General features: G+C 34.2%; 1 long non-coding RNA gene across 1 annotated transcript in view; it reads left to right on the top strand.

Annotated features, from left to right (window-relative positions):
* Positions 1–2542: 2542 nt before the first annotated feature.
* The window catches only part of LOC109029376 (uncharacterized), a 63422-nt gene continuing 45106 nt past the window's right edge, over positions 2543–20858 (top strand). Inside the window, exon 1 of the long non-coding RNA XR_002008437.4 lies at positions 2543–2617. This is a non-coding gene — a long non-coding RNA (uncharacterized lncRNA). The remainder of the gene's footprint in view (positions 2618–20858) is intronic.

Genomic DNA, 20858 nt, shown 5'->3' on the forward strand with positions numbered 1-20858 from the left:
CCCAGTTAATTTCATCCTGCTGCTTCTTTTCAGGAGAGGGAGGGTAGTTAATTTTCCCTTTTCAGTTCTTAACATTTGATAGTAACTGACTTAAAACAATAATTCATTTTTTTGAGAGTCTTCTTTCCCCCCTACAGTGTAAAAAGAGATTGTGTTTGTCAAAACAGCACAGGACTCTAAACATTCCCTCTATTTCAGACATTTTCTGAGGCTAAATTTCTGTAGCTAAGATCTGCTGCAGTGAATTTGTGAGCTGAAGACCACCCTAGAAACTGTTTGGGAAACAGTAGTGTGTTCCATGTGGCCTCAAAATATGGTAAATATTCAAAAAAGCTCATAGTATATCTGCAATAAAAGTTAACTTCCATGTGAATGGTCCTTTAGTTAGTTTTGCTGGTAAACTACTTTATTAAAGTTGATTTTTTTTTTTTTTTTTTGAGACAGAGTCTCACTCTATCACCCAGGCTGGAGTGCAGTGGGGAGATCTTGGCTCACTGCAACCTCTGCCTCCCGGGTTCGAGCGATTCTCCCGCCTCAGCCTCCCAAGTAGCTGGGATTACAGGCATGCACCACCGTGCCCTGCTAATTTTGGTATTTTTAGTAGAGACAGCGTTTTGCCATGTTGGTCAGGCTGGTCTCAAGCTCCTGACCTCATGATCTGCCTACCTCAGCCTCCCAAAGTGCTGGGATTACAGGCGTGAGCCACTGCACCCGGCCTAAAGTTGAATTTTAATTTCATCGTGCAGACTATGTCCCATGGTTACCTGTTGAATATGTGCACTTGTGTTGAGGATGAGGGGCACAAGGACATTTTTATTATTTATACTTGTAATCAAAGCTATGATCACCTCACACATTCTCCAAAATGAGAAAAGAATAGAATAAGAAAGAGTATAAGGAAATGGTATTTTAGAGTGAGAGGTGAGTAAAAAGAGAGGTTATCAGTTTGATGACCAAATTTTCATTTCAGGTCACTTACTAGGCTACTGGGCTTTGTGGTAATTTGTTCATCCTTGTTTCATTAAATTATAATTACTTCTGATATCTCTAGCTTTATTTCTTTGGCTGGCTCCTCTATTAATTAAGCCTTAGGATCCTTTAGGAGATGAGTAATTCTCCACTGGACAGTGTTAAGTTTAAGTTAAGAGGTGATAAAATAAAATTAAGAGTAAAGTCAGAAATTATTATTTAAAATAGTTTAAGATGTAAAAATGAGAAAGGACAATGCACTTCTTTTTCCATTATTCATTTTCACCATCATAGTTGATATTTCTATTCTCATTCGTCTATGAAAACACCTATAGTCTAGCTCCTAACAAGTGTTTTTTGCTTGTGTGTATGTATATACACATGTGCTTGCAAGTGTTTTATGTAGATTTTTACAGGAGCCAGATGAATTGCCTCAGTGCATTATCTTGGAACATATCTACTATCTAATTACTAACACTTTTCTAGAGATGAAATTTCAGCAGTCAAATAAGTACCATGGTAGATGGCCTATCTGGATCTGATGCCAAACATTATGGATTACATGCTGTTATTCTGTGTGAACAAATATTGATTCACTTGGGAAAATGTAGTCATGATTTTTCATGATTGTCCATTTTATTTAAGATATTATAAAACTTAGAGAGCTGGAAGTAATCTTAAAGGGATCCTTCCATCCATTCTCATGCTTGAGATGATGAGAATGCTTGAGCATTCTCATGCTCATTCTCATTCTGTTTGCAGAATTTCAGACCTTGAAAGGCTCTTCATGCGCATCTCCTTCAACTCTTATTTTAGAAGAGACTAAATCAAAACTTGGGGTTTAGGTGACCTACCCTAGTTATTAGCACTATGAAAGGTCATGATTAATTAAAAAGATAATAATAACATGCTATTTAAGACTTACATCTCTTAGATAAATGAACTTCCCATCTCGCATTTTGGAAGGAAATTATGATGGGACAACCATCATACAATAACTTCCAAGAGTTTTGGTGCAAATTTGGTGCAAATAAATACAAGGAGGTTCTTTACAAAGAGAAGTCCTGCCTCATAATGCAGTCTGAAAATTCTTGAATATACACAGGTGTGTGGGGCACAAAGATGAGTTGTGTTTGGAGATTCAATTGAGAGTAAACAAAGTGTGTTCTTCCTGAATGATTGCTTTATTAGTTCCCTTTGGTCACATGTCTTCTCACCTGGATGATATGCTCTCCTACTTTACAGATTAAGACTATGAGAACTTTTCAGGCTTAAATGCAGATAATGCTATTGGGATCCATTCCTTCTTTATTGATGCCATCAACTTGAGTACTATAAGCATTATGTCACAAATTCACATTATGACATCTAAAGCCCTTTGCAGTCTTCTGGCTTCCTACTTCTCCAGCTTCAACCAAAAATATTTTAAGATAGCATGCTGTCTCCACTCCTTACATCTCAGTTATACTTGTTTGGTTTTAATTTTTCAAATATAAAATTTATTCTTTCCCCCAGGAAACTTTGCACATGGTGTTTCTTTTGAGTCTAACACTTTCCCACCATTTGCCCAAGTACGTGTTATTCATCCTTCAGTACTCCGCTAACACACACTTTCATCTGGAAGAACTTACTCTGTCCCCCGTTCTAGGTAAGCTCTTCATGTAATCAGTTTCCATAATTCCTAGGATGAACTTTTTGTCACACTCCTTACATTAGTGATGGTGGCAATGCACAGGAGAGGATGAATTAAAAATTCACTAGGAGATTATCTATACAGCATTGTTATTAATTGACTATACCTAGATAGCAAAAGTGAGTCGAGGATCATTATGAGTTTTCTGCTTTGTTGATTGGTGGGTAGAGTGCCATTCAGCTTGAGAGAATATGGAGAAAGTAAATTTGATGTGAAGAAAATGAGTTCAGATTTTGTGATGTAGAGTTCAAAAAAGAGGCACCCTTTAAGTAGTTGGATGCATCATACTCACCTAAGAAAATAAGACATTTATGATGGAATTAGAGATTAGAAAGTCACCAAATGTAAATAATAATATAAGCCAAGATTGAAGATAAAAATGCACCAAATCAAAAGGATGTCTAAAGAGTGTGAAGGCAAGAGGAACCCTGGAGAAAACCACTGCTTAGAAATAGAGGCTGGGCAAGATGTCTTCTGCCAGCCCTTTCAGATCTCCCATCTAGTCTTTGGCACCCTCCTCTGTGTCTGGGGAGGCCAATGTGTTTGGATCACATAAAATGATTTACTTGCCCTCTAGCTTTATGTACTGTTAACCTGATTGGTGAGGGGAGAACTTGTGAAAACAAGACAAAACAAACAAAACAGACACAGAAGAAAGAAGGCTTTTATTCTTCCCCATTCATTCTTGTGAATTCTCTAAGTATTATCTATGTCCCATGAGTGAAGGCCACTTTTCCCACAGGGCTCAAACAAATTCTGGTAACCCCTTCCTCTGTTTGCCTAAAATTGGTGAAGCTCACAGCTATTAAACCTAGGCAACTGCGCTATCCTTCTTCACCTTGCTTGCTCACACTTTTGTAAATAGTCAGTATATTAAAATCTCCTCCAATTATCCAATTTGAGGGCATGATCTGTTTCCTGCCATGACACTCACTGCCTGACGCACAAGCAGCTATGAAAATGCTAGTAAAGGAGAAATGTGTCTTAAAAGACAAAGGTAAAGGAGTTTCCATAGGAATTCCATAGGAATGTTCAATAATGCCAAATGTTGCAGAAAAATCAATTTAGATCTGACAATTAGGAGGTTCTTGATAACGTCGGAAAGTTTTCAACTGAGTATTAGAGAAGTCATATTACTGTGAGTTAAGAATAGGAAAGAATTGAAGAAGGGCAGAAAAAAGGTACAAAGTAGTGTTTGGGGAAGCCTGACTGGGAACATAGAGAGCTGGATAGAGGGTCACAAATAATCTGTTGGAAAGGACTTTGACATTCTTATATACTAAAGGGAAAGAGCCAGTTAAGATGAAAGTTCAAATACAATAGGTGAGTAGAGAGCTTAGTGAGGAACCCACTGCAGGGAGCCAGGTGAGAAAGGATAGTTACTTGGACTAGGCTGGAGGCAAGAAAAATGAAGGGAAATGGACCAAATCAAGTTGTTTTTGAAGTAAAATTATAAAGCAGAATAATGATTACTTCATAATTTCTGCATATTGCTTCAAAATTACTATAGAATCAACGCCTTTAAAGATTGTTAATTTACCTGGACAGGAATTTCAAAATTTAAAAAAGTCAGAATTATATTTAATCTTCTTATTTTTACAAGCTGGAATTATCTATAGGTAAGAGTTCTTGGAAGTTTTATATTTGTGTTTATATGCCCTTAATTTTTTGGACATTTCTGTAGATATATTCTGATCTTCTCTAATAAAGTACCCATTAATATACCATATATAACTAATCAAACTACTTATATACAATGTAATATCTTGTCAATTAACCTGTTATATAACTACATGAAATATATTCTTGTGTGTTTTTTATTCTCATTCCTTTAGGCAACAACCCATAACAATTCTCATTTTGCTAATGTAAGAGAACAGTATTAGGAATAGATGCAAAGGTTTCAACTGGAACTTAATAGCTTAGTGTTACAGGCAAAATCTGTTTTACTTGACTACCCAAATGACAAAACAAGTGCAGGCTGCTGTTTTTTTCCCCTCAGATTAACCCTAGGGAAGCTAGATGTGAAGAAATCAGGGATTCTAAAAACTAAAAACAAGTACAAAAATAACAAAATACTTTGAAAAACACTGGGAAGACTGAAGTCTGTCCTGAACTGGCAATGATTCTTTAAAAAAAAAAAAAAGTCATGTTTGGGAATTTTTCACAGAATGTCAACTTTGCCTTGTCATAGTTTAATGAGTTGTAGTGGAAAGAATCAAATTTTTTTATAAAACTGTTGATATACACCTTGGGCCAATATCCAAAAAGATTTTAATGGCTACAGAAAGTGTTAGAGATCCTCTCTCTCCTTCTCATTTTGTAGTTGAAATAAATATCTGTTTTAGATAGAAAATGCACAAGACGTTGACTGCTGGAACAATTCAGTACTTGACTGCTTAGGAAATGTTCCTAAAGATTGTTTCAAACTTCTAAAAATGGACTACTAAATTTTAAAAATACAATTGTAATAAATCATTTCTACAAATATTACTTTGCTGTGATAAAAATGTTTACTAATTATAGAGAAATTTGGAAATACACAGTTGGGTCACTTAGAGAAAAAATATCCTTTAGAGTTTCAGGTAAATTTGTTTTTCCTCTATGTGTATATTTGCTCACAGTGCTGATCATTTATCCTGAGATTGCATATATTGAGTAAAACTTTTTTTTGCAAGTCTGGTTATTTTAGTTAAGTGGGGACCTACTACCTCTGAAATAATTGACAACTGGTACACCAATATCGACTTTATGGGCATCCAATTATTTGACATTTTAAAGTTTTATCAAAATTTTCCAATATTGTCTGAACAAAAGATGCCATCAGTGGTCTTTGGGAAGCCTCACATGAGCATGAGCTCCTTATTCCCACCTGGCCTACTTCTTCCAGAGAAAACCAGAAGCTACAGTGCAGGCTTTTGATTATTTAGATAGATGATAATTTAGGAAATACATACTTGGAGAAAAGAGTTAAATGTGCCATGATCATAAGAACTATATTGTATGAATAAAGCACCAGAGACTATATGCTCAATAGAAGAAATCCAGCAAATTAATTACTATACACAATTCATGTCATATAATACAAATTGGTAAACAAATTGATAAATTGAACAAATAAGATAATATAGTTAAAACATTCTGTAGCATTAATGGCTTAACCCCTACCACCATGATATCTGCACCCTCTTAAACTCAAAAAAGGGTTTGGGGTACACTTTTAGCCTATCGGAAAATATTTGTAAACTATGCTAGTCTAACTAAAGGAAATTAAGCAGAGCGCATTATTATGATTATTACTAATCATAGTAACACTTAGAATTATTGAAATTATTATTACCTAATAGGCTGAGTTAATTCAAGCAATGAATTTCCTCATGATCTCAAATGCAAATTGTGATATTAAATTTAAATTGGCATTTTTTTCTGTTTGTGATATGAGTGGGGACTGCAAAGTTTATTTAAGTTGCTTCATTACCCAGAATATTTCACATAATTGCCATTAACTATAACAATCTCTTCTCTATAATATGGCTGAAAGAAAAGAATTTTAATCCTTTTCTCAATTATTAATCAGTTTCAGTATCCATTTCTTAATAAAGAATGCTTAATAAAGCACTGTGCCTTTTTCCATGACATCCTCCCCTTTTACAGCACTGATGAAATGGGAATCAAACTACAGGCCACTTATTGATTAGCTGAAAATTTCTAATCATGTCATTTTGGAGTGAGGGTAATTTGTGCAATGGGATAATCATTTCCTCATAGCAGAATGAATATTGAACAATGATTGGTCGAGAATTTAAAAAATAGACTTAAAAGCAAAACAAGGGGGCTGATGAGGTTTTGTGTTTTGGTTTTATCGACTGCCTGGAAACTGTGCATTGCATCTGTGCTGATTTTTTTGGAATAATATTCAGTAGAAAACTCCAGGAGTATATATATAAAGAATACACATTTCTTAAAGTTTTAAAGACTTATATTCAGGATGGCAGAGCAGAGGTGCTGTCGGGGGTAGAAGAAAGGAATTAGAGCCATTTTGCCTTTCCTTTGCCTGCATATTTAGCCTCACAAATAAGATAAATCTAATGAAAATAAGAGGAGGAATATCTCTATTATATTCCTCCTATGCTCCCCCACGTGTTCCTAAGTGTCTAGCAAGCAGTAAGCAATGAGCAATTATTTATGAGTAAATAGATGAGTCAATTAAATCCTACATTGGATTAAAATTTAGTGTATTTTTTTTCCTCCCAGTGTAAGGTACAATTAAGTTCCTTGTGTGTCCAATTATCAGATTCATAAGTGTGTTAAAGAAAGTTACCAAATTTTAAAATATCTCAATTTTCCTGCTCCAGAGGAATGGAATTTGGCTGTTATAGATGGAAAAGAAGATAAGGTGAATCTTTACTTTGGTAAGTTTTAAAGGGAAATTGGCTATAATGATCTCTGGTACCAGTATTCTGAAGTTTTATAAAATGTATTGCTTTCTTTATTGAAGTTACTAGAAATGCTTTTGAAAGTGAGTCAAATATGTTTCTGGTTGATGGAGTTTAAAAGGCTGAAAAGAAAGAATATTGCCTTAAAAAGAAGCCCCAAGAGCTTTTGTTAGCACTCCACAAATAATTATATATGGGCAAGAAACAATTGAAATAAACCTGCTTTAGTCTTCATTGAATGGTCACTTTTATACAATTGCACTTGTGTTATGTACCACTACAATCAGCCTTTGCCATAGTTTTTACTCTTCTTAATGAAAACCATCACCACCACCACCACCACCACCACCACAAAACATGTTAACATGTTAGTGACAATGTCAAACGAATGTGAGATCAAATTATGAATTTGAGTGCCAAAATATTTCTTGGTATCAGTGCCAATTCCTTTCTAATATTTACATAACTGTAACTTTATTCAAGGATACTCTGATCACCAGGTCTGGGAGTTTCCATATATTTCAGAAATATTTTATTTTTATCAAAAAGAGTTTGAATATACTTCAGGATAATTGATCTAAAAGCCTAGTTCTGGATAATTTAAGGCAATCTCTCTATTTAACTAGTGTTTCTTGGTGTTTAATCACAAACTACAGCAGTTTGAATGTTGTGAGCCTGTAATTAAGGAAAGTTTTCTCCTAGAGCTACAGAGCAGCCCAGCAGTTCTCAGGCAGTGATGAAGTTTACTGGTCTTTTGAAAGTGTGTGCTTATACCTCATAAAACACTTAAGGCCTCTACAAAGTAATTTATGTAGGTACCAGTAAAATCCAGCTAAACTAAAATGTTTTGTTTTATTAAATCTTAAAGTCATTTAGATGACATTTGTTCTTTAACTTCGGAGAAAACTGAGGGAGTAACACATATTGTTTTCCAAATTAGTCATCAAGCTACATTTAAGTGACATCGTATGGTACATTAAATGGTATCTGGTAAAACGAAAATTCTTCATTTTGAATTGAGGAGTCTTTTAAGGTTTTCAGAGTGACCATATTTTACCATATAATTTATCATCCAACCGAATATATCCTGAGATTAAAAGAGTGCTTTTCATAACTGTGCCCAAACAAGCCTAAATCAAGGCTGTTTCACAATTAGACATGTGCCCCAACCCTCTGTTTTGTTGGGGCAAGGAACTTCCATGTAATTTAATAATTACCCATTTGAGCAAATGTGCAAGAATGAGATATAAAACTTGGCTTGAAATATTTATCCCATTTAATCCCTTTCCTCTGATTTTGCTATTATAGCTCAGACTTCCCAGGGCACCTGCAAGCTGAGAGTGAGAGGAGAATGAGTTACCCAATTAAAAGGGAGTATATGAGCTAATAGTCCAGTTTGCTTTAGCCTAAGAAATACCTCAGACTTGCTCTTATCACTCTGAAATGAAAATCGGCTTTTCCTATTTAGCTCTGAAGTAAACAAAAGTTTGGAAAAAGCCAACTCGATGATTAAAATGTATCCTCCTTATAACAGTTGGGGCCTTCACTTCCTTTTAAATTGTTTAAGAATCCCCCAACAGAGCAGATCACATCCAACTTCTTGCAGAGCAAAAAGCAACCATTTGTCACAAGTCTTCTTTTTTTTAATACATATTTTGTATTCCACTGTTTTGTTCCAATCTTCCTTTGTTTTATTTGGCTGCTGAGCCAGAGCTTCTTGCCTTTGGCAATAAAAGCTTATGAGCAAACATTCTCTGTGCCTTGGAAAGCAAAAGCATCACCCCAGTCTGCACATCCAACTGTGCCCGTCTCCGAAGTCCTGAGCCCTGTTCTTAAATTGGAACCTGAGAAGCTTTGCCAAGATTTCGTGCTGCCAGGCGGACTCCGTTGGGCCGGGCCGTATTGATTCACGTTGGTTCCCCTGTTTTCTGTCAGTTAGTGATCCAGACGTAAGCTTTGATTCCTCATTATCTCAATTGCAAATTCCATGAACACATCATCATGCTGCCAGTGCATCCAGGATTTGAAACTGACAATACCGGATCAATGTCTCAGGGGCACAGCCTTGAATTTCAATACAATTAAATTCCTTGAATGTGAGATTTATCCAGATTGTCATCTGCATTTTTTGCACGTTCAGTATGTGAATCTACCCGCACACAGAACCCAAGCGCAGTGGTCCTGTCAGCGCATAACGAAGGAAAAAGACTTGATCGTGAACCTGAGGGAAAGATAATCAAATGTTGAACCTGCTGAGCCTGTTAGATGAAACTGTTAACAAGGCTTGCTCAAATCACCAGGGGAATGCTGTGCGGAGATGAAGATTGGGGTTCAGTTCTGAAATATGTAAGCAGGGTTAGGCTGAATAAGGAGGTCTCAGTGCTTGCTGCTGAAGCTGTGTAGCCAGCCTTTGAAAGGATTTGTATTTTCCCTCAGGAGTCACTTCAGCACACAGATTCACTTGAATCAGTTAAGCTCAACTCAGAAACACACTGACTGCGAAAGTGTCATAAAAGAATACCACATTTCAATTCTAATTTTCACCAAATGAAAACTAAATAACGAATTGACAAAGCAAGAAAAAATAATTTATTTTTGTAATTTAAGAAGATAGACTAGGGAGAAAGAAAGAAAAAGCAACAGTTACTCTGAACAGGTGCTATCTACCCTTAGTGGAATAGGAGAGTGGAAGTCACAAGCAACAAAGTGTTCCTGTTAGCAGACTTGACTTTCAATTTCCTTACGTGCTTAAGACAATGAGAACTTTACAAACCCACATCCTTCCTTTACTGCACAAACTCAATATACTTAGGCTTTTATTTCACTAGCTCTCCTCCCTGGAGCTCCTTCTTTCCCTACCTGTGACCTCACTGAAGGATATTAATGAATACAGTCAACTTCCCGCATCTGGTGTGAGGCGACTAAGCCTCTGGGACCGATAAAGCGTTTGCAGTCCTGGAGTCATTATCAATTTTTATTCGAGATAGTGCACCATTGAAACCAGAGCACGTGTTAAAATTCCTTTACCTCTGAATTTCCTGCTCCAAGAAACCTTGGCCATTCAAATTTGACATCCAAGGTCACTTGAAATATACATTTAGCAATAATCTGTAAAATTATCTGTCGTGGAAACATACTAAAATTCGATGGAGGCTACGTGTGACCAATTACTATTGAGAGCAACAATCTACTTTAGTAACATTATGTGTTCATTACAAAACTTTAAAATATTTAACTTCTTAGGTAATATAAATTATACAGAAATAAATTTAGTATTATGCTACAGTCTCTTGAAATAGCCTAGATTTATTTTTAGTCCATATAAGTCACCTTTACAGAGAAGAAAAACTATTTCCTAAACAACATTCATTCTTAGTTTTTATTTATGCATAAAGACTTGTGTGCATGTGTGCATTTTGAAAAATGCTGAAAAATACAGGAAGTTTAGAATGAGAAAACTTGACTTACAGCTCAATGATGGAATTTATATTCTTGCATGATAGTGAGAAATACCCTTTAACCTCTTATTGCCTCAGAAACTATATCTACAGAATCGAAACAATTGCAATACCTGTCCTTCCAAACTCAGGTTGTTTAAATTAAGTAATATGATTTCCATGGAAGCATTTTATAAATTTTAAAAAATTATGCAAGTTTGTTTTAATATTAACTACACTATAATTCACAATTTCAGGAGCCAAAATTTGCATAGTTTAAAAAAAATCTTATCAGAAGGGGTTTGTATTATAGACAGAAATCTCTTTGAAACACTGGTTTTTTCATTATGTTTTCTTGACCAAGGAAGTGAACTCTACCCTAATTTTACCTGAGGAATTAATTGAATTTAATTGAACAAATTTCTCTGACACCCAGGCCTTCCTCTTTGGTGACTTCTGGATACCCATGAAGCCTAGCCAAAACAAATTCCTACCACCTTGTAACTTCTTGAATGATTCTGTTTCTAGCACATATTTCAGACTAGAATTTTTTATCTCACCTAACCAACTGGCCGAGGACATTTTCAAAGACATTACATAGTTTGAGTTTAAGTATTAAAAACAGAGATTATTATCTTCATGTTGTAGCTCCCACTCATCCTTCTGCTATGTTCTACCTCTATGATACCAATGTTTTCACATTGTTTAAGACAAAAGAAATTCAGGTATAATCTTTGACTGTTCCTCATCTTCACGATTTCATAGCTCCTTAATGATGTCGTTATATCCAATTCTACCTCCTAAATGTCTTCTATAATTAGCCCTTTTCTCCTGTTCTATTCCAAGCCATCAAATTCCTTTGTCTGGACCATTACAACAACATCCAATTTGGACTCTGCCTCTGTACTTACCTTATAGGAACTCTTCAACTTCAATAAGGGATGCAATTATCAGAAAACTACCTTCTACAACCTTATTTGTGCATTTATAATGTTTTGATATGACTTTATACAACTGCTCTTATTTGTCCTTAATACGTGAAGTATTTCAATATAATTTTTTGAATTGGAATTTTATAAGCCCCTATATATTGTTGTTGTTGTTGAATAAGACAATGAATAAGAGGATGAATGTCTGAATGCATGTATGAATATTTGTAATTAGGGCTATTTAAGACAAGTAGAAAGTGAGATAAACAACTATTTTGTTTGTTGAGTAGAGTTTGGCAATGTAATATAGCTCAAGTCTATAACATCTCCCTGACTTTTGTTCATCTATGTTAGGGTTTCTCCACCTTAGCACTGCTGACATTCTGGACCAGATAATTCTTTGTTGTCCAGAACTATTCTGAGCATGGTAGGAGGTTTAAAGCATCTCTAACCTATATACATTCGTACTCAGTCTCCTATTATAATTAAAACTGTCTCTACACATTGCCAAATGCTCCCTGGAGAGCAACACACTTCTAGTGGAGAACCACAGACCTATGGATTTGGCTCTCCCAAAATAAAAGTAAATAAAGAGAGGAAGTGTGAGGAGGAATTATGTTGCTACATCTGGTAATCTGATAATCTATCAATGATTATCCACACTGATGACCTCACAACTAAATATTTGGGAGATTAAAATGACTCCCAGAACAAGAGTTGGTAAGGGACTATGCAACCTTAGCCATTTTCAATCTTTCTTTGGATCAGTACGAGGCCCAGATTTCAGAACCTATCTAGGAATAAAGACTTGAGGTGTGTCTAATTTAGACTCAGAACCTAATTTTGGTAATTGAGGCAAAGGGCCCGAGAATACCACCTTCATATGATACGAAAAAGTAGGCTGGTGCTTTAGATGTGGCAAACTTACTTGACTTTAGTTTAAATGGACAAATATCTCCAGAGAGTGTCCTTTCTATTATATACTGTCTATCCTCTACAAGGTTCCCACACCTACCAAAAATCATAATAGGAGGATTCTGAATGTATATTAAAAATAAACACAGAATACTTATTATTGAAACAACCGATTTTTTAAAAAAATGAGCTGATTACAAATCAAACAGTTACAAAAACTTTATGATAAGACACATATGAATCTTAGGAATACACACAATTCAAGGAATAATAGTGGCAGCCCTTTAATTGACCCACCAAGAGGTAACATTCTAGAATAATTTCCTTATCAGGGAAGAAATCTACTTTTTAATATCAATGCTCTGTGGCTGCTTACTATATCAAGAGGAATTACACTGCAAATAATCATGATCTGGACTGCTTTTGTCTGTGGCTGAAGCTGAAACCATCCAATTAATATATGGTGTTCAGGGAAAATAGCTCATTTTAAACCAGGGTCTTAGTCAAAGGAAAGGACAGCCTTTTATTAACTTTGTCCCTTGTCTCTAGACATATTTATTGCATTCTTCTGGAAGAGAAATAATAGAAGCTCAGCTATAAGACCATGTGTGCAAAACAGAAAAAATCTCTTAGCTGCCATGAATGCAAATGGCTCTGTCACTTGATGGGAAACACTACGGTTTTAAAATTTGAAAATGGTTCACAAGATTCAGAAATCTCTCTTGTAACATATAGTCATTAGATGATGAAAAAGAAAATTATGTGGAAATGATAATATCTTGATTTTGTCCATGCACAAGGCTACATATCTGAGTTTGGTTCATGTATATATTGCTAGTCATCATGGTCAGTAAATTTTTATTATTTATCTATAAAATATTACTCTGACACCATACATTTAAACACAATCTTAATATATTTATCTGACATAACTTCATGGTTTAGTTATACTCCTACTTCACTTTAGATATTTGGTGTTTTTTATAAAATGTAAGTCTTTATCCATTATTATTGTTATTATTGTTTTGAGACCGAGTCTCGCTCTGTCACCCAGGCTGGAGTGCAGTTGTGCGATCTCAGCTCACTGCAAACTCCACCTCCCAAGTTCAAGCAATTCTCCCTACCTCAGGCTCCTGAGTAGCTAGGATTACAGGTTCTTGCCACCACACCCAGCTAATTTTTGTATTTTTTAGTACAGACATGGTTTTGTCATGTTGGCCAGGCTAGTTTGGAACTCCTGACCTCAGGTGATCTTCCCGCCTCGGGCTCCCGAAGTGCTGGGGTTACAGGCGTGAGCCACCGTGCCCAGCCCATTGTTATTTATTATATCAACTACTGTCATTCATTTTGTGGTTTTTCCATATGTGTCAACATTTTTCCAGTGTCTTAATATGGTATTCTGGGAGAAAATTATGAAGTACAATTTTGGTTCATGCCCAAAACATTAACTTAGAAATATAATATTGTTAATATATCTTATCCAAAATACTGCCCAGGGAGTTTGGTATTTGGGTGCAGAAGCATGAGCCAAAATTGTGGAGTTAAAGGCAACTACCCAAAAGGCAGCCTGTGAGAATAATTTTAAATCAACACTAGGCAGAGTGGCAAATTGTGTCATAAATCTGAATATATTTGGTAGCTTGAGTAATCCTGACAATTGTCAGACAGAAGTCCTAGACCTGACCCGCTTTGGTGTAAATGAGTCATATATTTACAATGAACTAACCACCATAGTGGTGGGATGGACTATGTCTGACAGCAAACTGAGAATACGGTTTCTCTTGCCTGAACAATATGGCTTGAAGGTAACTTATCCTGGGTGGTAAAAAAACAAAGTGATAGACTTGAGAACATAGTAATAGTCTCATCTTTTTCTTATTCATCACTAACAAATTTGAAAAACAAGAAACATTTTGATCATTGTCTCCTTACATATATCTTTTCTTAATAAAGGATTTACCATAGTCCCTAGAAAGAGGTATCTATACCAGTAAATATATCTAAGTTGTTTTGGCATTAGCTGTTTTCTATTTTGAAAGTTTCCAAAGAAACTGGAAGTTGTTAGCAGGGAATAACTCTGGGAAGTAAATGAAGGGGGCTTTCCCATTTTTACTTTTCAGTTTCCTATACTGTTTGAGTTTTTGTAGTAATCTTAATAATTTAACAAAACATAAAGGAATAAAAGATAAAGGTTTTTAAAAAGAAAAATACCTACAAGAGTCTTCAGGTTCATTGACTTTTATTGGAACAATGAAGAAAACTTGTAAATAATGCTAGTAAGCCACTGCCGTTTACCTTTAAATTATAAAACATGCATTTCCAGTGGCCTAGATAAGGACAAATTTTCAGATATAAGGGAAAAAAGTTCATTCATTTAATTTGCTTCCTTGTTCTATCTGATTTTTTTATTATGTCAGGAGGCATCTGGAACTTTTTTATGATGAGGTTGTGCATCATAAAGGTCTTTTCTAATGTCTTCATAATCTGGTATTGCAGTCTGGAGGGATGAGAACCACAAATTTGGCATGCTTCTGTAAAAATAGACTTGATTATTCCTAACTCATAGGATTGTGGGGATTAATTGAGTTAGTAAAGCTTATAAATGATGAGTGTTGTGCCTGGCACAGAGTAAACATTCAATAAGTTTAGTTGGTGACTGCTTCAAGCTGAAAGTAAATTTGAAGAACATGAAATAAAACATTAGGATAATAAATAATAGATTTTCATGCAAAGCCACATACTCTTCTCGTAATTACACACTGCATCTCAGGATGTCAGTCATGATTTTGCTATGTTAACTCTCTTTTTGGGAATGTTGTCTGCTTAACCATCTTCCCCTCAACTCCTACTTTTTTTTCCATAACACAATAAAATAATTATTACTATGTGTCCTCATAATATGTGTCCTTAAACAATAAATATGAGAATGACTGGTGATTTCTTTAAAAAAAATCCAAAATATTTTTAAGACCAAAGAAATATTAATTTGTATTGTACTTATATCAAGTGAATGTTTGGCAAAGAAACACTTAGAATATAGCTGGATTTATTATATAGCCACTCCAGTTTAAGTAAGTTTTCAGGATAGCAGGCGTCTAAAATAGAACGGAGAACTAAATAACTTGAAAGGGTTTTTTTGTTTGTTTTGTTTCGTAATTTGGATTTTGAGAAATTGGAAATAGTGGTATAATACTTGAAGATAGATTGTGATAAAGTAAAAATGTAATCTATAAACACTAAAGCTATAAATAAAATAACAAAACAAAGAATTATAGTTAACAAGCCAACATAAAGAAAATAGTTATAAAAAATGCTCAGTTTAAATGAAGGCAGACAGAAATGGAAAAGGTAATAAAAAAAGGTTGTAAGTTAAAAACTCCAGTTAAAAGAAGTTGTCAAACTGAATTAAAAGCTATCTTCAACAGCATACTTTCTCTACATACATACAAATAGTGAAAAAGAGTTTTAAATGATATACCATTTTCACACTAAAAGAAGGCTGGAGAAACTATATTAATATTAAATAATGTAGATTTCATAGGAAATATTGATATAAAGATATAAACATTGAATAAAGATAAAGATATTGGAATAGAAACACAAATAAGAAAATATCAATGAAACCAAAGGCTGACTATCAAAAAGGTCAATAAAACTGATAAATTCTCTCAAAAGATTTGGAAAAGCAAGAAGGTGAAACAAAGTAGATGTCACAAATTATCAGTATAAGAAATGAGAAGAGTGATTGTATCACAGATTTTACAGATACCAAAGGGGAAATAAGGGTATTGTGAAGATACTGAGTATCTTCACAACAATTTTATGCTAAATTTGTCAACTTAGATGAAATGGACACAATATCAAAGCTCATGGCTTTTCTTCATCCTTGGCAACATTTGCTAAGGCCAGGCTTTTTAAAGAATTACAGGTTTGTTGGTGAGGGTGTAGAAGAGTCAGAACTCTCATATACTGCTGGTAAGAAGGCAAAATGATACAACCACTTTGGAAAACAGTTTGACAGTTTCATAAGATGTTAAAAATAACCTTCCATTTAACTGAAATATTCTTCTCCTTGTTGTTTATCCAAGAGAATTGAAAACTTATGTCCATACAAAGATTTGTCCGCAACTTCATAGCAGCTTTACTTGCAGTAACCAGAAATTGAAAACAATCCAAATATTCACAATAGATTAATGGATAAACAAGTTCTGGTACCTCCATACAATGCAATATTACATAGCAAAAACCAAAACAAACCAAAAACTATAGAAGCAACAACAAAGATGAATCCTGAAATAGTTTTTCTAGAATGAAGCCACACAAATAAGAATAGTGTATTATTTTATTTACATAAAATGCTAGAATATGCAAACTAATCTATAGTGGCACATTAGCTTGCCTGGGGGGTGGCATGAGGGTGTTATTACATAAGGACATGAGGAAACTTTTCTGGGTAGTAGATATGTTCATAATTGACTATAGGCGTGGTTTCACAGGGTATACACAGAGTATACATATATCAATCTTAGCAAATAGTAAACTATAAATATGTGCACTTTATTGTATATCTAATACTCTCATTTTTGAGACAGTCTCCCTCTGTCACCCAGGCTGTTATGCAGTGACATGATCTTGGCTCACAACAGCCTCAACCTCCTGGGTTTCAAGGGATTCTAGGGCCTCAGCCTTCTGAGTAGCTAGATTACAGGCACCTGCCACCACAGCCTGCTAATTTTTGTAGTTTTAGTAGAGATGGGATTTCGCCACCTTGGCCAGGCTGGTATCAAACAAAGCCATTACATACACTATTGCAGCTGTAATTATAAACATATCAAATGTTTGCAGTCCTACAATTTGTAAATTATTTTAATTTCTTCTAAAAAATGGGATACATGTGCAGAATGTGCAGGTTTGTTACATGACTGTGGGTAGCAATTTGTTTGCCTGTACAAAAATATTCCATTACCACATTTTAATTAGATGCTTCTTAAAGCATTTTGAAACATAATTTTTTAACAAAATCACAAGTCACTGGAACTATGTTTTAATTAGGTGCTTCTTAAAACACTTTGAAATAGAATAAAAATTTTTAACAAAATCACAAGTCACTGGAACTATATTTTATGAAGAGATATACACTCGATTAATTTGTTTTTGTGGTTTGTTTTATCCTTGACGCATTGTTGTAAATGACTAATGACACAAGTCTTAACTTTTCTTCTTACCATAAACGATTGCCTAATAGTTTGTTTCTATTGTCTTAGTATTTATGGTTAAAATAATCACCAATAAAATTTTTAACAAATTTTCATTGTTTTATTTAATGATATCCACAGTATGAATGTTTTTATTATTTTTCATGGTAACCACAGATTTTAAAAGATAATTAGTTTCAATTTATTCTCATGATATGTCTAACATGACTTTACATGAACATAAAGTGTAGCAACAGTACCTTATTTCCGGAGAGTTTTCTAGTTGAAAATCTACATCTATTGGTGGAGCTTCATAAAATAGACTAAAACTATGCAATTATGCCTGCCATGGTACCAATATTTGTATTCCTACAGCCTACTACATGTAATGTCTGTTGTGCTGTTTAACTGTCTTCTGATAGAGATCAGAGAAGGGAACTGTAACAGCTGAACTGCTAACCATGCTTTGGAGAAGAGAAGGCATAAAGGTTCCTTTTGTGATTTGACTAATATTTCAAGCAAATTTAATGGCATTTTATTAGTTTAGTGAAATGTTGAGTCTTCTTTCAAAAAGGAACATATGTAAAGTTACATACTAATTATCAAACTTAGACATGTTTTATGTTTGGATAGAAAATTATGCTGGTATATTTTTATAGATATTCTGTATTATTCTCAACCTTTATAGAGAGAGGGCTGCAATTGTCAAAGGTACACGTATCTTCTGAGTAAAACTGCATAGGGGAGAGACAACTTTAGCACTTGCACTACAACAGGAAAATTGATAAAAGGATTACATATTTAGAATAAAACTTTATTTCCTTCACAAACTAATACATCACTTATTAATGTGTGTATGAACTATGGATACCAGCTAACATTCTATAGTGGTTTTACACTCATAACTACCAGAGCAAGAAACCAAACATACCAACTTATTCTCACATAGGCACAGATACACAGAGATGCCTAAAGCCACTGAGCTGACAAGTTTCATTCTCAGCTGTGCTGTAATACATAAGTAGATTCTCAAGATTTTCTGCCAGTATATGTAGCAGCATCTATTTCCTTATTTTGGATAATGTGAGAAAATATCTGTCATCTGAAATTACAGGCAGTCTATTAGAGAGATAACATATAACCTACAGGTCCAGAAGCACAGACTCCATTGTATAAGCTCAATTCTAAGACATCATATTATGATGTAAGTAAGGCATGACAGGAAACATCTCTCCTGCCTGACACCATCAAATCTTTTTTTGATATAAACAGATCATTTTGCTCATTTCTGAAATTAATACTATTGATATAGTAAGGGCAGAATTTCTGATGAAGAAACTGAGCCTAGAATTTATTTTATACTTTGAGAGGCTTAGCAATTTGCAAATGTTACATTTTCTAGACTGGGATAACTACCTGCTGGTTGGAAGATAGTTCAAGGAACTGCAGGATCCAGAAATGGAAAATGTATGTTTTTGTAGAAGAGATGAGAACACAGTTTATGCCATTTATTTTAGCAGCCATGTTAAAAATTTTTGTCCAGTTCTAGAACTGGGTACTTTGCATATAAATACATCCCAATTATAAATAACAACTACCCTAGAATTTCTTCTGAGTTCTGAGTTATGAGTTATGGTGCCATCTTAAAGTGACATCTATAGAAATAGAGTATCATTACTCTCCATTTGCCAGCATTTCTGTGTGCAGGTACAACTGATATGCTGGCTTCCACCCCTCTAGATAATTTGAATTTTACCTCGAGGTGAGAAAGCGTATATTTTTGGATGATATTTATTTTAAGTTTTGTAGAATTGCTACTGGGGGTGTGTTTCATAATGGCGTATTTTCAGCTTTTATCAGAGAACATGACAGAAAATACAGTCTTACTGCATTTATTGCAGAATATTATTGACACCATTGTTTATTTTATGTCACACAGCATCCTGATGTAAAATTCCACTTGAGAAATTTCCTGTTGAGTCAGTGCTAAGATGAACTTTGCTTCTTCTGACAATTTCAAATGTTTTCAATTCTTTTTGAAATTCAGAAATATGTAGATGGTTACTTCTCCCTTTTTTCCCATTGGTGACACATATTTTAGTTTATTGCTTAATATATTAGTATTTATGATTATTTCTGTACTTTCAAATTTAATATCCGACTTTTATTTATAAATGTATGGATTTTGACATAATAAAAAGAACTGGTTGTATGCCAGTCTTTAAAAAGCCATTATTGACTTCTAAATATTAAAACTATCTAAACAAGCTAAAGTTTATATGAAAACTTAATCCAGTAGAACTTTCAGAATTATGATATTAAAGTGTATCTTCTAAAACAGGAACACAGTTTGACCACTATTCTATTTTTTAAAAAATAAATCTTTCTGTCTTAGTTTTTCTTCAACATACGTCTTAGTTATTTGAAATTCCTGTTGAATGAGATGGTTATATACAGACTATTAAGGCAGGTAATCTTTCCTGCACTGGTGAACATTGTTTTATTGTCCTGTTTCCAACAAATAGTTGGGTCTGTCTGCTAATTTGTTTTCCCTTTTATATTAAAAGTACTTTATTGAGATACAATTAATTTATAATTTACACACAATAAAATGCTCAAATCTTAAATATAAAACAATGGATTTTGACATATGTTTGCAACTGTTAAGAAATCTCTTCTATCCAGGGGGATATCTTTTCAATACCCTTTCCCTGAGGTGTTCACTGTTCTGATAGCTAAAACGATGATTTTCATCCTATCTGTTCTTAAACATGATGTAAAAGGAAATACACAGTATGCACTCTTTCTTATTTGACTTTTACTCAACATAAAGGTTTGAAGTTAATTCACATTATCACACTATTTGTGGCTTGTTGCTTCTTATGAGTAAGAATTCTATGATTTAATTTATTAATCTACTATTTATGGACATTTGGATTGTTTACATTTTGGGGACACTATAAATAAAGCTACTGTAAATATTCTTGTAAAATACTTCATGTGGACATATGCACTTATTTCTTTTGAATATGGCAGTGGCTTATAAGGTAGGTGTGTGTCAGACTTTGTCAGAAAGAACCTAACAGTAATAACAGTGCCATTTTGGACTCCCATCAGCAATATATAAAAATTTTTAGTTGTTCCACACTTTACCATTTAAATATTGTCAAATTTTAAAACTTTATGCATTTGTTGTACACATCATATTTTTTCACAATTTTAATTTTGCATTTATCTGATAACTAATGCTTTTCATATGCACATTAGCCACATGGATATTTTAT

Source organism: Gorilla gorilla, chromosome 14 (assembly GCF_029281585.2).
Source record: "Gorilla gorilla gorilla isolate KB3781 chromosome 14, NHGRI_mGorGor1-v2.1_pri, whole genome shotgun sequence".
Lineage (NCBI taxonomy): Eukaryota > Metazoa > Chordata > Mammalia > Primates > Hominidae > Gorilla > Gorilla gorilla.